The sequence below is a fragment of the Oncorhynchus masou genome, chromosome 10 (genome assembly GCF_036934945.1).
Source record: "Oncorhynchus masou masou isolate Uvic2021 chromosome 10, UVic_Omas_1.1, whole genome shotgun sequence".
NCBI lineage: Eukaryota > Metazoa > Chordata > Actinopteri > Salmoniformes > Salmonidae > Oncorhynchus > Oncorhynchus masou.
The window spans coordinates 41,116,315-41,141,347 of record NC_088221.1 but is presented as its reverse complement, the minus strand read 5'-3'; the positions used below and the strand labels follow the sequence as shown (position 1 = coordinate 41,141,347).

The 25,033-nt window shown below is 42.5% G+C and overlaps 1 protein-coding gene across 4 annotated transcripts in view; it reads right to left on the bottom strand.

Annotated features, from left to right (window-relative positions):
• LOC135547635 (NEDD8-conjugating enzyme UBE2F-like) overlaps nt 1-25,033 on the bottom strand; it is a 167,472-nt gene that overhangs the window by 109,736 nt on the left and 32,703 nt on the right. The gene's annotated exons all lie outside the window — the stretch shown is intronic.

Below are 25,033 nucleotides of genomic sequence, written 5' to 3'. Positions count from 1 at the left end.
CCGATGGCAATACAGTTTTCTGTTCTCAAAGCTAGAATCTGTTACGAACATAGTGCACTAAGTTTTGTATATTTTCCAAAGTAAAAAAAGAAAGGCAAATTAAGTTATTGCACACACGCAGTTCACAGAGAAGAATATTCCCCGAAGGAAATATGTAAATATACATGCTAGAAGGCGCCACTAGGATCTCACTAGCGTGTGCTTGTTCTGCCCACCATGCTACATTTGCTCCCATTGAAAACAACACGGATGAACCATCTTGGGTTAGTTATAAATATCTTTAACGTCAGTGTGGACATTCAACTCTGTTCCCCTGCCAACTGATAATGTCAAAGACTTGTCACACATGCAGGACAGGATGAGAGTAAGAACAAGAAAACATGACTGTTAATGGATACTATCCCTAATGGGGTTTTCTAATGGTAATAGATACAATTAAAACAGATATACGCACAATTTACAGTTAAAACAATTGACTCTTATCACTTTGCCATTTCATTATAAAACAAAGTGTGGTCCCATCAAAGAGCAGGACACACATGGAATAAAACAACAAAGAATGTTTTCCAGGGTTGTGATGCAAACTGCTGTCAGACGCAATGATTGAAAGTTGGTGGAATAGCATTTAAATAAAATAGTCAATAGCTTTCTCTACAGGACCTGCCCTCTATCTTATTTCTCTAACGAGAACCATTTCTTGACCTTGAAAACACCATTGTGCATAATAAACCTGCAGTTTACTTTCCTTACCAAGATATGTGGTTTGATTCTAATTTGTATTTTTATCTATTATGGATCAGTACTCTTCCTGGGGTCCAGCGAAATTAAGGCAGTTTATACAATTTTAAAAACATGACAATACATTCACAGATTTCACAACACACTCTATGCCCTCAGGCCCCTACTCCACCACTAGCACATATCTACAGTACTACATCCATGTGTGGATTTCAAGTTTTCATAACAATCGGAAATCGGTATTTTGAGCGCCGATTTTTAATTTTTAATTTTTTTTTTCAACTTTATTTAATCTTTATTTAACTAGGCAAGTCAGTTATTTTCAATGACGGCCTAGGAATGGTGGGTTAACTGCTTCGTTCAGGGGCAGAAAGACAGATTTTCACCTTGTCAGCTCGGGGGATCCAATCTTGCAACCTTACAGTTAACTAGTCCAACACAATAACGACCTACCTCTCTCTCGTTGCACTCCACAAGGAGTTATGCGAATGCAGTAAGCCAAGGTAAGTTGCTAGCTAGCATAAAACTTATCTTATAAAAAACAATCAATCATAATCACTAGTTAACTACACATGGTTGATGATATTACTAGATATTATCTAGCTTGTCCTAAATTGCATATAATCTGACTGAGCATACAAGTATCTAAGTATCTGACTGAGCGGTGGTAGGCAGAAGCAGGAGCGTAAACATTCATTCAAACAACACTTTAGTGCGTTTTGCCAGCAGCTCTTCGTTGTGCGTCAAGCATTGCGCTGTTTATGACTTCAAACCTATCACCTCCCGAGATGAGGCTGGTGTGACCGAAGTGAAATGGCTGGCTAGTTAGCGCGCGCTAATAGCGTTTCAAACTTCACTCGCTCTGAGCCTTGTGGGGTGGTTGTTTCCCTTGCTCTGCATGGGTAACGCTTCTATGTGGTGGCTGTTGTCGTTGTGTTGCTGGTTTGAGCCCAGGTAGGAGCAAGGAGAGGGACGGAAGCTATACTGTTATACTGGCAATACTAAAGTGTCTATAAGAACATCCAATAGTCAAAGATTAATGAAATACAAATGGTATAGAGGGAAATAGTCCTATAATAACTACAACCTAAAACTTCTTAACTGGGAATATTGATGACTCATGTTAAAAGGAACCACCAGCTTTCATATGTTCTCATGTTCTGAGCAAGGAACTTAAACATTAGCTTTCTTACATAGCACATATTGCACTTTTACTTTCTTCTCCAACACTTTGTTATTGCATTATTTAAACCAAATTGAACATGTTTCATTATCTACTTGAGTTTGATGTATTATATTAAGTTAAAATAAGTGTTAATTCAGTATTGTTGTAATTGTCATTATTACAATAACATTTTTTAAAATTAAAATCGGCCGATTAATCGGTATCGGCTTTTTTGGTCCTCCAATTATCGGTATCGGCGTTGAAAAATCATAAATCGGTCAACCTCTAACGTGTGTAATGCGTATGATATTGTGTGTGTGTGTGTGTGTGTGTGTGTTGGTGTTTCTTCACAGTCACTCACTGTTCCATAAGGTGTATTTTTATAATTTTTTTAAATAACACTTTACTGCTTGCATCAGTTACTTGATGTGGAATAGTGTTCCATGTAGTCATGGCTCTATGTCATACTGTGCACCTCCCATAGTTTGTTCTGGACTTGGGGACTGTGAAAGAGACCTCTGGTGGCATGTCTTGTGGGGTATGCATGGGTGTCTGAGCTGTGTGCTAGTAGTTCAAAACAGACAGCTCGATGCATTCAACATGTCAATACTGCTCATCAATCCAATTGGTGATGAAGTCAATCTCTCCTCCACATTGAGCCAGGAGAGATATTAGTTATCTGTGTACATTCAAGGGACAGTCATGCTGCCCTGTTCTGAGTCAATTACAATTTTCCTAAGTTCGTTTTTAGTCCAGGTGTGACAAAACTAGGGCCTGTAGGACCTGCCTTGTTGATAGTGCTGCTAAGAAGGTAAAGCAGCACTTTATTATGGACAGACTTCTTCCCACCTTAGGTACTGAATGATGAATAAGAGAACCAACAACACATGAATAGATAGGAAGACAGACAGTCACCTGTCCTTGCTCTCTATCCTTGACATTACTAAGGTGATATCTCACAGGAAAACTAACCCACAAAAGGCTCCATAACGTCACACAGCTGAGGGCTATGGGACTTATCCACCAACTAAACTAGATGTTTCAAGCCTTCTCTTGCTTGTGATTGCACTTAGCCTTCCTATACCACTCAGCTTGTTAAACAGGACTCTCCACTTGTTCAAAGAGGAGATACAGTATGTAACTATTGATCAGATCTGACTGCAACTACCAAAGAGCATCCCTCCCCACAAAGCGATAGCAGTCTATTTTTAAGTGAGTAGTAAGCTTTGTGAGATTGAGGGGGAGAACGTGTGGGGGAGGAAGAATGAAGACTATTAAAGAGAAATAAGGACGTGTTCTGTTGGTAGAAATTAATTTTGGGCAAGTCACTGGAGGTGAGTAGGATGGATAGACAAATTATTAAAAACTTGTCAGGCTGCCAATTCAAAATGAGTCAAGCACTGAGTGAGTGAGTGAGTGAGTGAGTGAGTGAGTAAATAGCTAAATATGTAGGTGTGTGCCTATGTTTATCTATTGACACATGTTTTTGTGCCTGAGTGAATGTGTGTTTGGGCTGCCTAGTGGAAGAGGAGAGAGATGAGAGGTGACAGTAGCTGTGTGGGTTGGAGCTGTGCTGCACAGTAGAGGTGACAGTAGAGGTGACAGGAGCTGACAGGGAAGATACAGGACATCGTCACACTCTCGAACACACACACGCAATGCACTAATCTACACACCCACTCATTTGACATACACTTATCATAGAGAATGCCCCGGGCCAGGTTCTACCATACAAAAAAAGCTTCACATTTTTTTACCTGATCTTTTCTAGATCTTGTTTGTTCTTCATTTTTTTTAAAACATTTTTTAAACCTTTATTTAACTAGGCCAATACTAAAAGTCAGTTAAGAACAAATTCTTATTTTCAATGACAACCTAGGAACAGAATGACAGATATGTACCATGTCAGCTCGGGGATTCAAACTTGCAACCTTTCGGTTACTAGTCCAACGCTCTAACCACTAGGCTACCCTGTCGTCCCAAAGCAGCTTGTTAAGTATTAACAATATAGGTTGCTTCTGTCTATTGCAGCTCACTGCTGAAAGGCACAGTACATTAGGAAATAAAAATGCAGAGAGCTGCATCTGTGGTTGATGCCAGTGATACATTTACCCACAAACCACGCACACTTCATGACAACCACAAATGGATCGCAGAGCGTCTGTCCGTCCGTCCGGCTAGGGAATACAGGCTCCATTGTCAGGCTGTGGAGATGGAGGTACAGTGAATTCGGAAATTATTCAGACCCCTCGACTTTTTCCACAATTTGTTACGTCACACAATACTCCATTATGACAAAGTGAAAACAGGTTTTTAGATTTTTATGTAAATAAGTATTCAGACCCTTTGCCTTGAGACTCGAAATTGAGCTCAGGTGCATCCTTGAGATGTTTCTTCAAATTGATTACAGTCCACCTGTGATAAAGTCAATTGATTGGACATGATTTGGAAAGGCACATACCAGTCTATATAAAGGTCCCACAGTTGACAATATATGTCAGAGCAAAAAACTGAGCCATGAGGAATTGTCTACAGAGCACCGAGACAGGATTGTGTTGAGGCACAGACCTGGGGAAGGGTACCCAACAATGTCTGCAGCATTGAATGTCCCCAAGAACACAGCAACCTCCATCATTCTCTCTCTAAAGTGTGTAGGCTGGATCAATCCCTCGCAGGTGGGAAAACAAAAGCTTTGTAGCCAGAGAGCGTTTGACATTTGGAGCGATAGTCACTAGATGTTCTTGAATCTTAGGTTCAGAGAGAAGAGCGAGTGCCAAGTGATGCATACTGTATTGATTGGTGGCAGCAGGGTTGCAAAGGGAGGGTATACAACTGTAAACTTTTGAAGTTTACCAGTAACCTACCAGAACTTCGGTAACTTTCAAGGAATATATGCAATTTTATCAGAGGCATCTAGAGGCCTTTTTGAATACTTCAGATTATCACATTTGCCTAATTATCTCTGGCCCTCTGTGTGGCCTTATCACATGTAATATCTATATTTTAAAATCTAATATGATATATAAAAAAAAAAAGCTTGAGTGTTTCAGCATGAAAAACCCTTCATGTATTTTTTTTACACACTTATTTATATCACTATGTCAATACGTCTTTGATGTAAATGTTAATTGAAACATTTATTGAAAATAATGGCATTGTTGAATGCATGTTTTTTTCATTCATGAGGTCATTCTCTTGAACCATATGGTCTATCCACTAGAAAGTAATGGACACAGATATAAAAAATGAATACTATATATCAGGGGTTGGCAACTAGATTCAGACGTGGGCCGATTTTTGTCAGAGAGCCGGAACATAATTACAATAATTTGTACACTGCAAATTTACCACAACTAAGCCCAAAAAGAGATTGTAAACTCAGTTGACTTTCAGCAAACTTAACATGTGTAAATATTTGTATGAACATAACAAGATTCAACAACTGAGACATAAACTGAACAAGTTCCACAGACATGTGATTAACAGAAATGGAATAATGTGTCCCTGAACAAAAGGGGGGGTCAAAATCCAAAGTAACAGTCAGTATCTGGTGTGGTCACCAGCTGCATTAAGTACTGCAGTGCAACTCCTCCTCATGGACTGCACCAGATTTGCCAGTTCTTGCTGTGAGATGTTACCCCACTCTTCCATCAAGGCACCTGCAAGTTCCAGGACATTTCTGGGGGGAATGGCCCTAGCACTCACCCTCCGATCCAACAGCTTGCAGCATGCCTAAGGCACGTTCACGCAGATGAGCAGGGACACTGGGCATCTTTCTTTTGGTGTTTTTCAGAGTCAGTAGAAAGGCCTCTTTAGTGTCCTAAGTTTTCATAACTGTGACCTTAATTGCCTTCCGTCTGTAAGTTGTTAGTGTCTTAACGACCGTTCCACAGGTGCATGTTCATTAATTATTTATGGTTCATTGAACAAGCATGGGAAACAGCGTTTAAACCCTTTACAATGAAGATCAGTGAAGTTATTTGGATTTTTACTAATTATCTTTGAAAGAATGGGCCTTGGAAAAAAGGGATGTTTCTTTTTTTGCAGAGTTCATTTGAAAATAACAATAATTTCATACCTTGATTACACTGAGACAGTCTATTTTTTGTATTTATGTGTGGAATACTTGGTGAACAGATTTCCTAAATGAAACAATTAATTTTGCAGATTTCATGGCAATTTTAGTATTTTTGACCAAAAACAAAACTTTTTTTTTGTGTGCCAAAAACCACAATGTACCTAACAAGACAATGTTGTTAGTGTATGTGTGTCATCCAACACCTCCCCACCCACACAGTAGTTAATAGTCAGGTGCTCACTCTTAGCACTCATCGACCAGGGGACCAGGGACGGGGGATATCAATACCCTGATTGATTAGGCAGGAGGCTGAGGGGCCAGGAGATCCTGGGGCCCATCGAAGGACAGAAACATTGGTATCAATTACACCTGCAGATAGAACGAAGGGCTATTTGTCTGTCTGTTATTGTGCAAGGGTAGAAACTGGAGTGTGCAGAGCACAGCCGATAGTCTGGGAACAGGTTTAAGAAATATTTGAGCAGTGCCTTAAGACACTACCTTAAAGAGAAAGGGGAGATACCTAGTCAGTTGTACAACTGAATGAGTTCAACTGAAATGTGTCTTCCCGCATTTAACCCAACCCCTCTGAATCAGAGAGGTGCGGGGAAGCTAGCTCCAAAAAAAATTGCTTTTATGTGATGTTCCACTGGATGTCAGAAGGTGAATTCACCAATTTGTAAGTCGCTCTGGATAAGAGCGTCTGCTAAATGACTTAAATGTAAATGTAAATGTTGTTCATTTGATAATAAAAGGCAATACAGGTTCCCATTCACATTCCTCTAATGAGACATTTAAGGGAAAAAATTATGAAACTAGCATAGAACTAAAATGACTTCCTGTTTTGGCAAGTACTGTTTGTCATAGGAGGAAGACAGGACAGAGAGAAAAGGAGAGAAGAGGACAGGAGAGGAGGAGATCCAGACATCTTTATCTATCCAGGCTACAGAAACCGATAACTCTTTTTATAGGCTTGTGTTTGAGAGAAGGCTTTCAGAGGCTGATTGGCCATTGGTCAACGTTTGAGGATTGGATGATCGAGTCGCTTTTGTTTCGCTAAACTCCACCTCAAGGTTGATGATAATGAAATCCATAATCCTTCCCCAGCAACAGACTCACATGATGTTCTAGAGGAGTTTGGGAAAAGAAGGACTGGTACAGTCACTTCTCGACTCTGTTTAATGTGTATCCTGTGAGAAAGACGAGAGAGACCGAGCGAGAGAAAGAGAGAGCGAGAGGCTGTGTCTAGACTTCAGAAAACGTCATGCACCTACAGCTACATGTAACTGTGTCTACCGTGTCCAGTGTGTCCTGATTCCCTTTTCCCGCGCTATATTCAAATGCCAATATACATTCCATAAATGGTGGAATAGGCTAAATATGATAACACAACAACTGATGGCAGTAGCTTACTACTGGCGCTAACTATAGGTAGCATGCAACGCTAACAGGGATCGCAAACGGGTCAGCATAACTCTAGCCAAGCAAAAAAAAACATTTTTTTTCTAAATATTAGCTAGCTGGCTAGCATTTATGAGACAAGCAAACACGTTCCTCACACGCTAGTGGCGTATTTCCTCCAACGCTTTAATGAAAAAGTGCCTCTCAGTCCCAAACCACACGAGGAGACTTGTGGGAGGAGTGCTGATGACGTAGCTGATGACGTAGCCCACTGTATGTGCTTTTGGTAGCCTGATTGTGTCCAGACTGAGGAGAAATCCACACACAATGCATCCCTGACCACCTGCTGGCCAGACAGATCTGAGCAGTCAGACCACAAAGCAACTTTTGATCATCTAGACGTGTCTTTTTTCAGTGCGATCTTCGTATTCTGATAGCAGAAGTAGCATGTAGGTATCAAGTGTAGACACAACCACAGAGACAGATTGAGAGAGAGAGAGACAGAGCTACACTTCCGAACCTCCTGCCAAATGTATGAACACATTGGGGACACATATTTCTTACAGATCGATCACACAGATACACAAATAATTTGAAAACAAATCAAACATTGATAAACTCCCGTATCTGTTAGGTGAACTACAGTGTGCAGTCACAGCAGAAAGATGTGTGACCCGTTGCCATGAGAAAAGGGCAACCAGTGGAGCACAAACAACATTGTAAATACAACCAATCTGTTTATTTATTTTCCCTTTCATACTTCAACTATTTGCACATTGTTACAACACTCTACATAGTCAATTAAATAACATTTGAAATGTCTATATTATTTTAAAACTTGCGAGTGTAATGTTTACTTTTGGCCATGTAATACAATGTTACCCATGCCAATTAAGCTCTTTGAATTTAATGAGAGATGGAGAGAGACACACACACACACACACACACACACACACACACACACACACACACACCTGGTAGTCCCATCTACCAAACTCCCAAGTGTGATACAGAGAATTGACTCAGGGGGTATGCTGTTTTGGTATAGAGAAGACCTAACCCACTATATTAAATTAGTCAAACAGGAGCATTTTACCTCTGGCTTGAAATTAAAAAGGAATGTATCTCTACAGAGAAAAATGTCCTCCTGTGTGCTACCTATATCCCCCAATAGAATCCCCATACTTGATGACAGCTTCTCCATCCTAGATGGGGAGATCATTCACTTCCAGGCCCAGAGACATGTACCAGTCTGTGGCGACCTAAATGCCAGAACTGGACAAGAACTTGACAGCCTCAGCACACAGGGGACACACACACCTACCTGGAGGTGATAGCATTCCCTCTCCAATATACCCCACTAGACACTACTATGACAAACCAACCAACAAAAACTCCTGCAGCTTTGTCGCACACTTGGTCAAACGTAGGCTTCGAGGGGACTCCTTTGGTGGCTACACCTGCAGCTCATCCCTTTGCAGAAGTAATGTAGATTACTTTATCACTGACCTCAACCCAGAGTCTCCCCAGAGGGTTCACAGTCAGCCCACGGACACCTCTATCAGATCACAACAAAAGCAGTCTTCTTGAAGAGAGCAATACTCAATCTTGAGGCATCAAAGCCAGAGGAACTGCATAATATTAAGGAATGCTACAGATGAAAGGAAAGTAGTGTAGAAACCTTCCCAAAAACTATTTGGCAACAACAAATTCAATCCGTTTTAGAAAACTTCCTGGACAAAACATTTGACTGTAATAGTGAAGCTGTAAACTTAGCAGTAGAAAACCTCAACAGTATATTTAACCTGTCAGCTGCCCAATCAAAAACAAATTCAAGCAGACAACCAAAGAAAATTAACATCAATGACGAATGGTTTGATGAAGGCAATAAACTAACATAGAAATTGAAAAATCTATCCAACCAAAAACAGAGACCCAGAAAACTTCAACCTCCAGCTGTGTACCCCCTCTAGCACCAGGGTCAGTGCACTCTCAAATGTTGTTATTTGCCATCATTGAAAGCCTGCCCCACACACGCACACACACACACACACACACACACACACACACACACACACACACACACACACACACACACACACACACACACACACACACACACACACACACACACATTTATTAAAGATAAGAATGTATAAGAGTTTTGATCACAACCCGGCTCGTGGGAAGTGACAAAGAGCTCTTATAGGACCATGGCACAATTAATAATCAATAATATTGCTCTTTATTTAATAATCTTACATATAAAACCTTATTTGTTCATCAAAAATGGTGAATAACTCACCACAGGTTAATGAGAAGGGTGTGCTTGAAAGGACGTCCATAACTGCAGTGTTGGGTTGTATTGGAGAGAGTCTCAGTCTTACATCATTATCCACACAGCCTGTGCCTGTATTTAGTTGTCATGCTAGTGAGGGCCGAGAATCCACTCTCAGATAGGTACGTGGTGGCAAAGGGCATCAGTGTCTTAACTGTGCGATTTGCCAAAGCAGGAAACTCTGAGTGCAGCCCTATCCAAAATTCTGGCAGTGGCTTCTGATCAAATTACATTTTCACAGAACCGCTTGTTGCAATTTGACGAGGCTCTCTTGTTCAGATATTGGTAAGTGGACTGGAGGCAGGGCATGAAAGTGTCGTGACGTTGTATTAGTTAATGTGACGACTGTCGCTCATCGAATGATTAAAGGTTTCTAATTGCATGATTAAATGAATCAAGCAATTATTAAACTCATTAACCTGGGGCAGCATGGGAAAATTTGTTTTATTGAGTTTCTATTTCCCAAATGAACTCAAAGAATATCAGAATATCCATTTTACAGTCGCTAATTAATCAGTTACCTTTACAGTCTCATTCTGAACGTCGCATAATCCGGGAGCTGCACGGACCCGGGTCTCACCAATGAGTTCGTACCACACCAATCTGCACGGACCCGGGTCTCACCAATGAGTTCGTACCACACCAATCTGCACGGACCCGGGTCTCACCAATGAGTTCGTACCACACCAATCTGCACGGACCCGGGTCTCACCAATGAGTTCGTACCACACCAATCTGCACGGACCCGGGTCTCACCAATGAGTTCATACCACACCAATCTGCACGGACCCGGGTCTCACCAATGAGTTCGTACCACACCAATCTGCACGGACCCGGGTCTCACCAATGAGTTCGTACCACACCAATCTGCACGGACCCGGGTCTCACCAATGAGTTCGTACCACACCAATCTGCACGGACCCGGGTCTCACCAATGAGTTCATACCACACCAATCTGCACGGACCCGGGTCTCACCAATGAGTTCGTACCACACCAATCTGCACGGACCCGGGTCTCACCAATGAGTTCATACCACACCAATCTGCACAGACCCGGGTCTCACCAATGAGTTCGTACCACACCAATCTGCACGGACCCGGGTCTCACCAATGAGTTCGTACCACACCAATCTTAGTTGAGTATTTATTTACTAGAAAGCTAAAATGATGATAAAAGATACACAAGAACACAGTCTAGGCTATTGATTAGAACTTAGTATAACGGGCCAACACACTATGGCACCCCCAAAATGGGGTTTTAAAAGAGAGAGAAAAAGAGAAAGTACACGAGAAAAATATACATCTGGGTGCATTTGTCAGCTATGCTTATTCTAACCCTAGCCTTGCCCCGAACTGCCGCTCTTATGGGTCAGAATATAATGATGTAATTACGTGTTGGAGGTCTCAGAGGGGAAGCTCCGCGTGGGTCATTTAGGCTTCTCAATGACGCACTTCTCCGACGCAACTCTCTGGTTGTCCTCACAAGGTCACTGTCCTTTTGGCTTAGTGGTCTGATTCCTCGCCCTTGCTCTGGAAGGGGTCTTCTGAGGACAGACAGCTCTGTAGCTCAGAGCATAAGAATGAAACAGTGTAGATGCCACGAGTCGATGGAGAGTGGAGGCTAGGTGGTCCGGCTTGAATTCACCCGCTTAGACACAGCTACTCATGGGCATGGGTAGAAAAAAAGATCATCTTCAACCTTGTGTTGCGTTTTGGGTTCGTTGACTTTTTAGACCTTGGCTGCAGCTTGGGCCACTTAGTCTGATATGTCAATCCTTAACTCACATGTCTTATACCCTCGGGTCAGAAGTGGGCGTCGCCGCCTTTAGGGCAATTCTCTGGGCATACCAAGTTAAGACGCAAGGTCTAGATTTGATTCAAATCCAATTTTAGACAACTAACTTCACATTTCATCTATACCAAAACATTCTCTTTGATTTGGACATTTTCCACAAAAGTACAATGTATAAACATCAAGCATATACTGGGAAAATTCTTAAAGTTACAATGTTTTCATAACAATGTCATCTATTAACCCTTTAATAACAAAACAAAAATGACATACAAATGTTCATATTCCATCTATCGTCATGACCACCATTGTGGCTGACGGAAATCATTGTTCCAAAGTCCCTCTATTGCATGTTTAATGTTCTGAGGCTGGTTCTCCATAGTGAGAGGACAAAGGAATTTTGTCTGTGGCCTAAGACTTACCATGGGCGTGAGGGGTCATAAAACCCCTCACACCATGGTCATCTTCAGAGCCCTAGATCGCTCCTCCTCTGTTGGGTTTGAGAGATAAATCTGTAGGGTTGTGGTCTCCTGTAACCTGACCTGATCAGGACAGTCATGACAAAAGGGATAACAAATCCAGTTGTTTGTGTCATCCGTTTAGGGAAAGTACCTGTCTAGTTGCTCACCAACTCACTCAGGTGCTTCGCTACATCACATTTGACATTGTCCGTTAGCTTGAGTTCATTTACACACAAAAAAATATACAATGATGGAAAGACCTGTGTGCTGTCCTTGTTAATGCAGACAGAGAAGAGCTCCAACTTCTTAATCATAGCCTCAATTTTGTCCCGCAAATTGAATATAGTTGGAGAGTCCCTGTAATCCTAGATTCAGATCATTCAGGCGAAAACAAAAAACCATCACCCAGATAGGCCAGTCTTGTGAGAAACTCGTCATCATGCAAGCGGTCAGACAAGCGAAAGTTATGGTCAGTAAAGAAAACTTTAAACTCGTCTCTCAATTAAAACAGAAATGTCAATACTTTGCCCCTTGATAACCAGCGCACATGTAAAAGCGTTACATGGTCGCTGCCCATATCATTGCATAATGCAGAAAATACACAAAAGATGCCAAGCCAAGCTTTACAAAGTTAACCATTTTCACTGAAGTGTCCAAAACATCTTTCAACCTGTCAGGTATTCCCTTGGTAGCAAGAGCCTCTCGGTGGATGCTGCAGTGTATCCAAGTGGCGTCGGGAGCAACTGCTTGCACGCACGTTACCACTCCACTATGTCTCCCTGACATGGCTTTTGCGCCATCAGTACAGATACCAACACATCTTGACCACCAAAGTCCATTTGATGTCACCAAGCTGTACAGTACTTTAAAAATGTATTCTCCTGTTGTCCTGGTTTGCAGAAGAGGATGTCTTCCTTAATTGACCCCCCCATAAATGTAACAGACATATACCAGCAGCTGTGCCAGGCCCGCCACGTCTGTTGACTCATCCAGCTGTAACGCATATAATTCACTGGCTTCTATGCGAAGCAGTACTTGTTTCAAAACATCTCCTGCCATGTCACTGATAAGTCGTGAAACAGTGTTGTTTGATGAAGGCATTGTTTGTATTGTTTTTTTTTGTCCTTTTCCCGCAGCAGTGTCCCAGCCATATCTGCAGAAGCGGGAAAAATTAAGTCCTCCACAATAGTATGGGGCTTGCCTGTCCTAGCCATTCAGTAGCTCACCATATAAGATGCTTCTAGCCCCTTCTTATTAATGATATCTGTCTTAAAATTATATGAATGATGTCGCTCTTGCTGTGGGTGATTTCCTGATCCACCTCTAAGCAGACGACACCATTCTGTATACATCTGGCCCTTCTTTGGACACCTCCAAACAAGCTTCAATGCCATACAACTCTTTCCGAGGCCTCCAACTGCTCTTAAACGCTAGTAAAACCAAATGCATGCTTTTCAACCGCTCGCTGCCCACACCCGCCAGCCCGACTAGCATCACTACCTTGGACGGTTCTGATCTAGAATATGCAGACAACTACAAATACCTAGGTGTCTGGCTAGAATGTAAACTCTCCTTCCACTCACATTAAACACCTTCAATCCAAAATTAAATCTACAATTGGCTTCCTATTTCACAACAAAGCATCTTTCACTCGCGCCGCCAAACTTACCCTCGTAAAACTGACTATCTGACCGATCCTCGACTTCGGCGATGTCATCTACAAAATAACTGGATGCAGTCTATTACAGTGCCATCCGTTTTGTCACCAAAGCCCCTTATACCACCCACCACTGCAACCTGTATGCTCTAGTCAGCTGGCCCTCGCTACATATTCGTCACCAGACCCACTGGCTCCAGGTCATCTACAAGTCTATGCTAGGTAAAGCTCCGCCTTATCTCAGCTCACTGGTCATGATAACAACACCCACCGAGCTCCAGCAGGCATATCTCACTGGTCATCCTCAAAGCCAACATCCCTTAAGCGGGATAATTATCATCATCAACCGCTGAGTAGCATATCGCCCCAGTCAAATAATAGCAATCTAAGCATTTGTGTAAGTTTATCGATCGCATGACAAAACATTAAGTACACTTAGCATCAGTTAGCTTGGTCACGAAAATCAGAAAAGCAATCAAATTAATTGTTTACCTTTGATGATCTTCGGATGTTTTCACTCACAAGACTCCCAGTTACACAACTAATGTTCCTTTTGTTCCATAAAGATGATTTTTATATCTAAAAGACCTCCGTTTGTTTGTCGCGTTATGTTCAGAAATCTACAGGAAAGAGCGGTCACGACAACGCAGACGGAAATTCTAAATTATATCCGTAATGTCCACCGTTTTTATAATCAATCCTCAGGTTGTTTTTAAAATATTTTAATCGATAATATATCAACTGCAACGGTCTTGTTCAGTAGGAGAGGGAAAGGAAATGGCTGTCCGACCTCTGTTGCGCGAGCAAAGCTCATGTGACCACCTGACGCAATGTTATCTTTCTGGCTCATTTTTCAAAATAAAAGCCTGAAACTATGTCTGAAGACTGTTGACACCTTGAGGAAGCGAAAGGAAAATGAATCTGGTTTATATCCCTTTAAAAGGAGCAATGGGAGGCTATGGAACATGGAGTTTTCCAAATAGAAGCCACTTCCTGGTTTGATTTTTCTCTGGGTTTCGCCTGTAATATCAGTTCTGTTTTACTCACAGACAAAAACAAATTTGGAAACTTTAGAGTGTTTTCTATCCTAATCTGTCAATTATATGCATATTCTAGCATCTGGTTCTGAGAAATAGGCCGTTTACTTTGGGAATTTAAATTTTTCCAAACATAAAAATAGTGCCCCCTAGCTTCAAGAGGTTAATCTACCCATCGTGTCCGATTTCAAAAATGCTTTACAGCTAAAGCACAACATATGATTATGTTAGGCCAGAGCCAAGTCACAAAAGCAGAAATATAGATAAAATTAATCACTAACTTTTGATGATGTTCATCAGATGACACTCATAGGAAATCATGTTACACAATACATGTATGTTTTGTTCAATAATGTGCATATTTATATCCAAAAATCTCAGTTTACATTGGCGCCTTACGTGCAGTAATGTTTGATTCCAAAACATCCGGTGATTTTGCAGAAATACTCATAATAAACATTGATAAAGATACAAGTGTCATTCACAGAATTAAAGATACACTTCTCCTTAATGCAACCGCTGTGTCAGATTTCCAAAAAACTTTACGGAAAAAGCATAATCTGAGAACGGCGCTCAGAGCACAAAACAGCCAGAGGAATATCCGCCATTTTGGAATCAACAAAGTTAGAAACACCACCATAAATATTCACTTACCTTTGATGATCTCCATCAGAAGGCACTCCCAGTAATCCCAGTTCGACAATAAATGACTGATTTGTTCCATAAAGTTCCACCATTTATGTCCAAATAGCCACTTGTTGTTAGCGTGTTCAGGCCAGTAATCCATTTTCATGAGGCGCGAGCATTTCGTCCAGACAAAAACTCGAAAAGTTCCATTACAGGCGTTTAGAAACATGTCAAATGATGTATGGAATCAATCGTTAGGATGTTTTTAACATAAAACATCAATAATGTTCCAAACGGAGAATTCCTTTGTCTTCAGAAAAGCATTGGAACGAGAGGTAACTCTGTCGGGAGCGTGCGTCATGAGACCGAGGCTCTCTGCCAGACCACTGACTCAGAGGTCTCATGAGCCCCTCCTTTATCGTAGAATCCTCAAACCAGTTTCTAAAGATGGTTGACAGCTAATGGAAGCCCTAGGAAGTGCAACCTCATCCATATCTCAATGTGTATTCGGTAGGCCAAGCTTTGAAAAACTACAAACCTCAGATGTCCCACTTCCTGGTTGGATTTCTCTCAGGTTTTCACCTGCCATGAGTTCTGTTATATTCACAGACATCATTCAAACAGTTTTAGAAACTTCAGTGTTTTCTATCCAATACTAATAATAATATGCATATATTAGCATCTGGGACAGAGTAGGAGGCAGTTCACTCTGGGCACGCTATTCATCCAAAAGTGAAAATGCTGCCCCCTATCCCAAAACAGTTAAATAAAGGTGAAATAAAAATAAATACAAATTTGACTAGGCTACCTGTATTTGACATTGTGTTGTTATTTCGCTGAACACTAAATGGTTTAATTTTAAAATCAAAATGTAACCTTAACTGACTTAATTTAAGAACAAATTCTTATTTACAATGACAGCCTACACCAGACAAACCCGGACAAAGCTGGGCCAGTTGGCATCTTTGCCAATATTTGGAACCAAGGACGGATCACCCCAATCCACAGAAGTGATTGACTAACAAACCTAAATAAAAGCAAAGTCCTCTTATGCTTTGTTGATTTCTTTCCACATGGCCGTGGGGTGAGACAGGGATGGAGCTTGAGTCCCACCCTCTTCAAGATATATATCAACAAATTGTCGAAGGCACTAGAAGACTGCAGCACCTGGCCTCACCCTACTAGAATCTGAAGTCAAATGTCTACGGTTTGCTGATGATCTGGTTCTTCTGTCCCCAACCAATGAGGGCCGACAGCAGCACCTAGCTCTTCTGCACAGATTCTGTCCGACCTGGGCCTGACAGTAAATCTCAGTAAGATAAAAAATAATGGTGTTCCAAATTTTTTTACAGTTACCAGGACCACAAATACAAATTCCATCTAGACACCGTTGCCTTAGAGCACACAAAAGACCATACCTACCTTGGCCTAAACATCAGCACCACAGGTAACTTCCACAAAGCTGCAAATGATCTGAGAGACAAGGCAAGAAGGGCGTTCTATGCCATCAAAAGTGTAAAACTAACAATGACTCGATAATCCACGCATTCTGGGAATGCTATGAAGTCCAAAAGTTATGGGCGGAGTTAGAAAGTTGGCAGAAGAATTACAATGTCAATTTAATTTTCATCTGTCTGCATATTTCAAGACATGACATATGAGTGTACAGTGAGATACCCGATGGGTTGGACGATACTTTTCTTGTCAATCATCTTGAAAGAACATATACTTTAAAACTGTAAGTCAACCAATACTCCATCATTAACACAATGGAAAGGTCAAACACTTTATTATCTAAATGTTAAAAGTGTGTGGGCGGTGGAAAGAAACTAAATAGTGCAGTTTGAGGCCATGTGGCAGAGTGATACGGGCGCTGGAGATGGGGGTGTGAACGGGTGGGTCTGGGCAGCGGTGATGTTGTGGGCCCGCTACTGGTAGCTAACAGAGAGCTTGTTCCTACGGGCCAGCTACTGGTAGCTAACAGAGAGTGAGATGATACTCAGTCATCGTATTACACCTCCCTCGAGGAGACTGCTGGAAGAAGGCAGAAATAAGACTCTCCTAACTACCTTTGTGGATCATCCACAGGGCATGCTCAGCGTAATACTAGCAAGTATGAATAACAAGCACCCTCATATATGCCTACTGACTAGTGTGTGCAAAAAGAGACAATGGCTATGTCTGAAATCTGTCTTTCATACTATTTATTAAAACATGCTGTGTAATAACTGTACTACATAATATATAGAAAAGCACTGTTTAGTAAAAACAAAAGCAGAAACAAATAACATACTAGGCTCTAATGCACAATTGTGTTGATTCCTTCCATCCGTAAATCCTGGCATATAATGCAAGCTCAATTTAAACAATTTCACATACTTTAAAAGTCATACCCAAAATCCCTACTATTTAGAACGCAAGTACGAGTATTCAGACACAGCCACGCTTTCTTCACGTTGCTGTCTCACGATGGCCAATATTAAGTAGGCTAGACCTAGTCTGTGTCCCAAATGGCACCCTATTGGGCCCTGGTAAACAGTAGTGGTCTAAAGGAATAGGCCGTCATTTGGAAAGCAGACCTTGTGCAGCAGCAGATTGCCTCAATTACTAGGCTGGCTAATTTACATGCAAAATCACAGCTGTCCAGTAGAACGAGCCTGAACAGGCCAGGCAGCCAACCATCACCTCAGGTACTGACTGACATAAATCATTTCCTCCCTCTGCCTGATAGCAGCAGTACAGGAGCCTAATGCCTAATGATTACAATCTTCTCCTCAGAACTGATATTAGTATTACTCCTCCTGTCAATGGCGTACCACCCCCCCCCCCCTCTCCAAAGGATGGGGGGGAATACCGTCTCTTTTTTGGGCTGGGGGCACCGAGGAGGTCAACCCCCCCTCCCTCCCCACACGAACAGGTCATAACCCTTGGCAAAATAATATTGAATTACAGGAAATAAGCTGTAAAAATGCTAAATTCTCTCAGCCTCACTGCAAAATGTGTAGAACTGCAAATATTTCTCTCTACCGCATGGCAGTGTGTGTAGAATAGCTGGAAATTAGCTTTAAACATGTACTATTCTAAATGTGTAGAATATTAATAGATTAGCTATAAAACTTCACATTTCTGTTTAGCCCAATTGCAAAATGTGTACAATAGAAGGAAGTTAGCAGTTTCTCCAACCACAAACAAATCCCTTGCTCAGACAGTGCCTCCTGTCCACCTTATTCTCTTAAATAGCTACTGTACTTCTCAAACATTTCTACAACTACACCAGTGAGAGCATCTTGACTCGCTGCATCACCGCTTGGTATGACAACGGCTTGGTATCCGACAAGCAAGGCACTACAGAGCATAGTGCGTACGAGCTCCCTGCCACCAAGGACCTCTATACCAGGCGGTGTCAGAGGAAGCCCCTACAAATTGATAAAGACTCCAGCCACCCAAGTCAAAGACTGTTCTCTCTGCTATTCACGGAAAGCGGTACCTATGCATGAAATCTGGATCCAACAGGATCCTGAACAGCTTCTAGCCCCAAGCCATTTGAGTGCCAAATAGCTACCCAGACTATCTGCATTGACCATTTTTACTTCACTGCCTAAAGTCAGATGTTCTCCTTCTTACGCACCTTAGCTAGGCTGTAGGAGTATACTGCCAGCTATCCAACTGCACTCCATAATCCAACTACTATTTTCCACCAGTATGGGTGAAACCCTTTCCCACAGCTTTGAGACTGCAGAAATATCTGGATGTTATCACAGTATGAAGAACAACAGGTTCATGAGGATACGTTAATATCAATTGCTTTTGAAACAGTCTCACTCCACGCTGTATAGTAACCCTGACTGGCTGTGGGTGTCATTGTTAGAGCCCGACCAATATGGGATTTTGGGTCCGATGCCGATTTTAGGGAGGAAAAGGTTACAAATGACGATATATTTGTTGGTCAGAGGTGGACTGAAAAACATTTTGTTGGATCACATGTGCGCCTTAAGTTACGCCTAAGCTGGCATCCTTCATTTTCTAGGCGTACTGGTGCTCTGAATTACAAGTACAAGTTACACAGCAAAATATTTAGGCACATATGCAAGTAAAATGGTGGCACGGTGGAGCCCTGTAATGTCACCACTAGATGTCAGCATTTTGTATTAGTAGATTCACAACGGTGCTTTTACAACAGTCAAAGGTCATGTAAAGAAACACTTTATGGCAACATCGCAATGAGAGCTTGATATGACCATTCTAATTATACCTCAGGTGGTTGTGACCATAATGTAACAACCACACGCAAGCTGTTCATTTCTGACAATGTTTTCTTACTGAAACCATAATGTCAATTACAATGTTATCCAATACAAAATGTACTGGCTATATATTTCAACTGCAAAATGGCATGCGCTGATGACTGAAAATGTTAATGCAGCAAAAATAGAATGTGAAGTGCTTGGTGAAGTGTACTTTTGATGATTCACCTATTGAAATACGTTGTGGCAAGCTACGCACAGTCAAACCATCATGCCCACTCTGGAAGGCTTTCATCGCTAGGCAGATAATATTGGACGATTATACTGGTTGATCGATTTATCTAGTCATCGTTCGCCAAGTAAGACATCGGTTAGCTGAGGGCGTCACGGGGATATCAGAACTGTTCATTACACAAGGAAGCCCTCTCACAGGAACAGCAGACGAGAGCGAGTCAGGGAGCGTGATGTAGTTAGTCGTCATGAGCACGTGCCTGTATATGTGTGTGTGGACCTGGCAGTTGGCTGTATGTAGTGTGGAGATGAGCATGGTGTTGCGTAGCAGGCAAGACGTCCTGGCTAACAAGCTCCTTATTGGGGTCAGTACAGGGGGCTAGACGTCCTGGCTAACAAGCTCCTTATTGGGGTCAGTACAGAGGGCTCGACGTCCTGACTAACAAGCTCCTTATTGGGGTCAGTACAGGGGGTAAGATGTCCTGGCTAACAAGCTCCTTATTGGGGTCAGTACAGGGGCTAGACGTCCTGGCTAACAAGCTCCTTAGGGGGCTAGGGACTAACAAGCTCCTTATTGGGGTCAGGGACAGGGGGCTAGACGTCCTGGCTAACAAGCTCCTTATTGGGGTCAGTACAGGGGGCTCGACGTTCTAACTAACAAGCTCCTTATTGGGGTCAGTACAGGGGGCTGGTGGTACGGCCTAACTAACAAGCTCCTTATTGGGGTCAGTACAGGGGGCTAGACGTCCTGGCTAACAAGCTCCTTATTGGGGTCAGTACAGGGGGCTAGACGTCCTGACTAACAAGCTCCTTATTGGGGTCAGTACAGGGGGTAAGACGTCCTGGCTAACAAGCTCCTTATTGGGGTCAGTACAGGGGGCTAGACGTCCTGGCTAACAAGCTCCTTATTGGGGTCAGTACAGGGGGCTAGACGTCCTGACTAACAAGCTCCTTATTGGGGTCAGGGACAGGGGGCTAGACGTCCTGGCTAACAAGCTCCTTATTGGGGTCAGTACAGGGGGCTCGACGTTCTAACTAACAAGCTCCTTATTGGGGTCAGTACAGGGGGCTAACTAACAAGCTCCTTATTGGGGTCAGTACAGGGGGCGGCCTAACTAACAAGCTCCTTATTGGGGTCAGTACAGGGGGCTGGTGGCTAACAAGCCTTATTGGGGTCAGTACTAGAGGTTCTACCCAACAAGCTCCTTATTGGGGTCAGTACAGGGGGCTAGAGGTTCTACCCAACAAGCTCCTTATTGGGGTCAGTACAGGGGGCTAGAGGTTCTACCCAACAAGCTCCTTATTGGGGTCAGTACAGGGGGCTAGAGGTTCTACCCAACAAGCTCCTTATTGGGGTCAGTACAGGGGGCTAGAGGTTCTACCCAACAAGCTCCTTATTGGGGTCAATACAGGGGGCTAGAGGTTCTACCCAACAAGCTCCTTATTGGGGTCAGTACAGGGGGCTAGAGGTTCTACCCAACAAGCTCCTTATTGGGGTCAATACCGGGGGCTGGTACCCAACAAGCTCTTTATTGGGGTCAATACAGGGGGCTAACTACCCAACAAGCTCCTTATTGGGGTCAGTGGAAGTTCTACCCAACAAGCTCCTTATTGGGGTCAGTACCGGGGCTAGAGGTTCTACCCAACAAGCTCCTTATTGGGGTCAATACAGGGGGCTGGTATGCTCCTTATTGGGGTCAATACAGGGGGCAGGTTCTACCAACCTCCTGGGGTCAATGCTGTATGTCCTAACTAATAGTAGCATCTTGTGAGAGGAGCTGGTATGACGTCACAGCAACCCCTCTGTAATGTGATTAACATAGCATCTTGTGATGGATGTGGTGTGTGTGTGTGTGTGTGTGTGTGTGTTTGTGTGTGTTGTATAGCAACTTGGAGATGAGCAGCAGAACAACAATAACAGCAGCTTATTTCAGTGTCACATCTTTTATCTCCAGCACCATCTATTTAATCAACAAAGTTTTTGAGCTGAAGGCATTTAAATAAGCAGTGGCTGTGGCACTACAAACAGAATCCATTTGAATGGGATCTCAGCGTGACAGAGGGGTTTAGAGGAGATGGAGGAGATATACACCCCATCTTCTGGACGGTGAACTGGACTGTCAGTTCTTGATTTCTTCTTTTGATTTGGGCTGCCGAGTAGCGCAGCGGTCTAAGGCACTGCATCGCAGTGCAAGAGGTTCGAATCCAGGCTGTATCACATCCGGCTGTGATTGGGTGTCCCATAGTGCGGCGCACAATCGGCCCAGCGTCGTCCAGGTTTGGCCAGGTTAGGCTGTCATTATAAATAAGAATTTGATCTTAACTGACTTGCCTAGTTAAATAAAGATTAAATGTAACAAATATATATATATTTTTTTTTTATTTTTTTGCAAAACACATAATCCACTGTTGGAGGTAGTAACATAAGCATTTCACTGCACCTGCTGTAACACACCAGCAAATCTGTGTGCGCGACCAATAAACTTTGATTTGGTATGACGTAGGTGTGACAGGTGGAAGGTAGTTCGTTAGAGAAGGAACAATGGTAGGGGGCTGTTGGTCGGGTTGTGGCTTCTGAGAAGGGTAACACAGCAGTGAGACACAATCAACACAATCAAGGCCTCAGGAGAGCCAGCAGATCCGACCAGCTTGCTTACAATTGCACTATGCCTGATGCTACTTAGCATGAGGAGGAAAAGGACCGTTTTCTTCTCTGTGTAACAGTTGGGATAATGGGACAATTCAGAGTGCAACGCATTTCTCATCTCTGGATTGAGGTACATATTCCGAGCCATATCTCACGCTAGCGTCTTAATCGACACAGAAAGTCTGTCTGACCCTAGTGTAGCTGTAAGCAAGTGGTCGGACCAGCTGGCTATGCCTCAGGGTTGAGTTTTACCATTAAGATACAGTCTGAGTTTGAACACCAAAAACATTAGTGGTGTGTATTGGTCATAAGTCATACGGACACATCTAGTAGATTTAGGTTTGGAGTTTGAAACCCCAAATGACCCTTTTACAAGGGACCGTAAATGTATCTGGAATTCTAAAGCAAGTCCAATGCATAGTACATGTTTAACCCCATGTCTCTGGGGTCAAACGTGTGCCATTTATCAAAAGGTCAACTTTTGGGGTTTTCAGGCATGGAGCCCTGCTTCACAGTGAGCCAATTCCCAGAGGATCAATACATGACAGCAGACCACCACCAATGAGAGTAGTATAGGGCCTCGTTCTAAGAAATCAGTTTCTTTGGTTCAATAACACACACCCCTCAGCAGAGAAAGGTTTGGCAAAGTACCCCAGGTCTACCTGCAGTTCAGTCCCTTTAAGGCAGTGAGATTTATCCTACGTTCTCAGTCCGGACATCTACCAAACGCAATGTAAGGCTGATGGCATTAACCTCTCACACAATTTAAAAGTGCCCTCCTTTTTAGAGAAGACTGGGATCTTTCAATTGTAGAGATGAGAAAGGCTGGTGGAAGACAGTCATGGTTCATGCTAGTTTAAAGAACACACTTAAGTGCTCGTTTAGATTTCAGAATGAACCTTGAGAAGCAGGCAAGGTATTAAGAAAACCAACAGGTGAGCGCTTCGCAATGACGCACGCAGCACTTCCCTAGCAGTATCTATCTACCATGTTTCCCTCCCTAGCAGTATCTATCTACCATGTTTCCCTCCCCTGCAGCAGTAGCTATCTACCATGTTTCCCTCCCCTGTAGCAGTATCTATCTACCATGTTTCCCTCCCCTGCAGCAGTATCTATCTACCATGTTTCCCTCCCCTAGCAGTATCTATCTACCATGTTTCCCTCCCCTGCAGCAGTATCTATCTACCATGTTTCCCTCCCCTACAGCAGTATCTATCTACCATGTTTCCCTCCCCTACAGCAGTATCTATCTACCATGTTTCCCTCCCCTGCAGCAGTATCTATCTACCATGTTTCCCCCCCTAGCAGTATCTATCTACCATGTTTCCCTCCCCTGCAGCAGTATCTATCTACCATGTTTCCCTCCCCTGCAGCAGTATCTATCTACCATGTTTCCCTCCCCTGCAGCAGTATCTATCTACCATGTTTCCCTCCCCTGTAGCAGTATCTATTAGAGGTCGACCGATTAATCTGAATGGCCGATTAATTAGGGCCAATTTCAAGTTTTAATAACAATCGGTAATCTGCATTTTTGGACACCGATCATGGCCGATTACATTGCACTCCACAAGGAGATTGAGTGGCAGGCTGAGTACCTGTTATGCGAGTGCAGCAAGGAGCCAAGGTAAGGTGCTCGCCAGCATTAAACTTATCTTATAGAGAACAATCAATCTTAACATAATCAGCAGTTAAACAAGTAATATCATCAACCATGTGTAGTTATCTAGCTTGTCCTGCGTTGCATATAATCGATGTGGTGCCTGTTAATTTATCATTGAATCACAGCCTACTTTGCTAACAAGCGCATTCGCAAAAAAAGCACTGTAGTTGCACCAATGTGTACCTAACCATAAACGCCTTTCTTCAAAATCAATAGACAAGTATATATTTTTAAACCTGCATATTTAGTTAATATTGCCTGCTAACATGAATTTCTTTTAACTAGGGAAATTGTGTCACTTCTCTTGCAATCTGTGCAACAGAGTCGGGGTAAATGCAGCAGTTTGGGCCACCTGGCTCGTTGCGAACTGTGTGAAGACCATTTCTTCCTAACAAAGACAGCCAACTTCGCCAAACGGAGGATAATTTAAACAAAATCGCATTTGCGAAAAAAGCACAATCGTTGCACGAATGTACCTAACCATAGACATCAATGCCTTAAAAAAAAAAAAAAACCCAGCATATTTAGTTTAAATTAATTCATGTTAGCAGGCAATATTAAACGAGGGAAATTGTGTAACTTTTCTTGCGTTCATTGCACGCAGAGTTAGGGTATATGCTACAGTTTGGGCCATCTGACTCGGTAGAATTTTACGTAATTATGACATAACATTGTAGGTTGTGCTATGTAACAGCAATATTTAGACTTGGGGATGCCACCCGTTAGATAAAATATGGAACAGTTCCGTATTTCACTGAAAGAATAAACGTTTTGTTTTCGAAATGATAGGTCATTAATATGGTCAAATCCGGAAACTAAGGCTCCTATTTCTGTGTGTTAATTATATTATAATTAAGTCTATAATTTGATAGAGCAGTCTGACTGAGCGGTGGTAGGCAGCAGCTGGCTCGTATTTCTGTGTGTTTATTATATTACATTTAAGTCTATGATTTGATATAG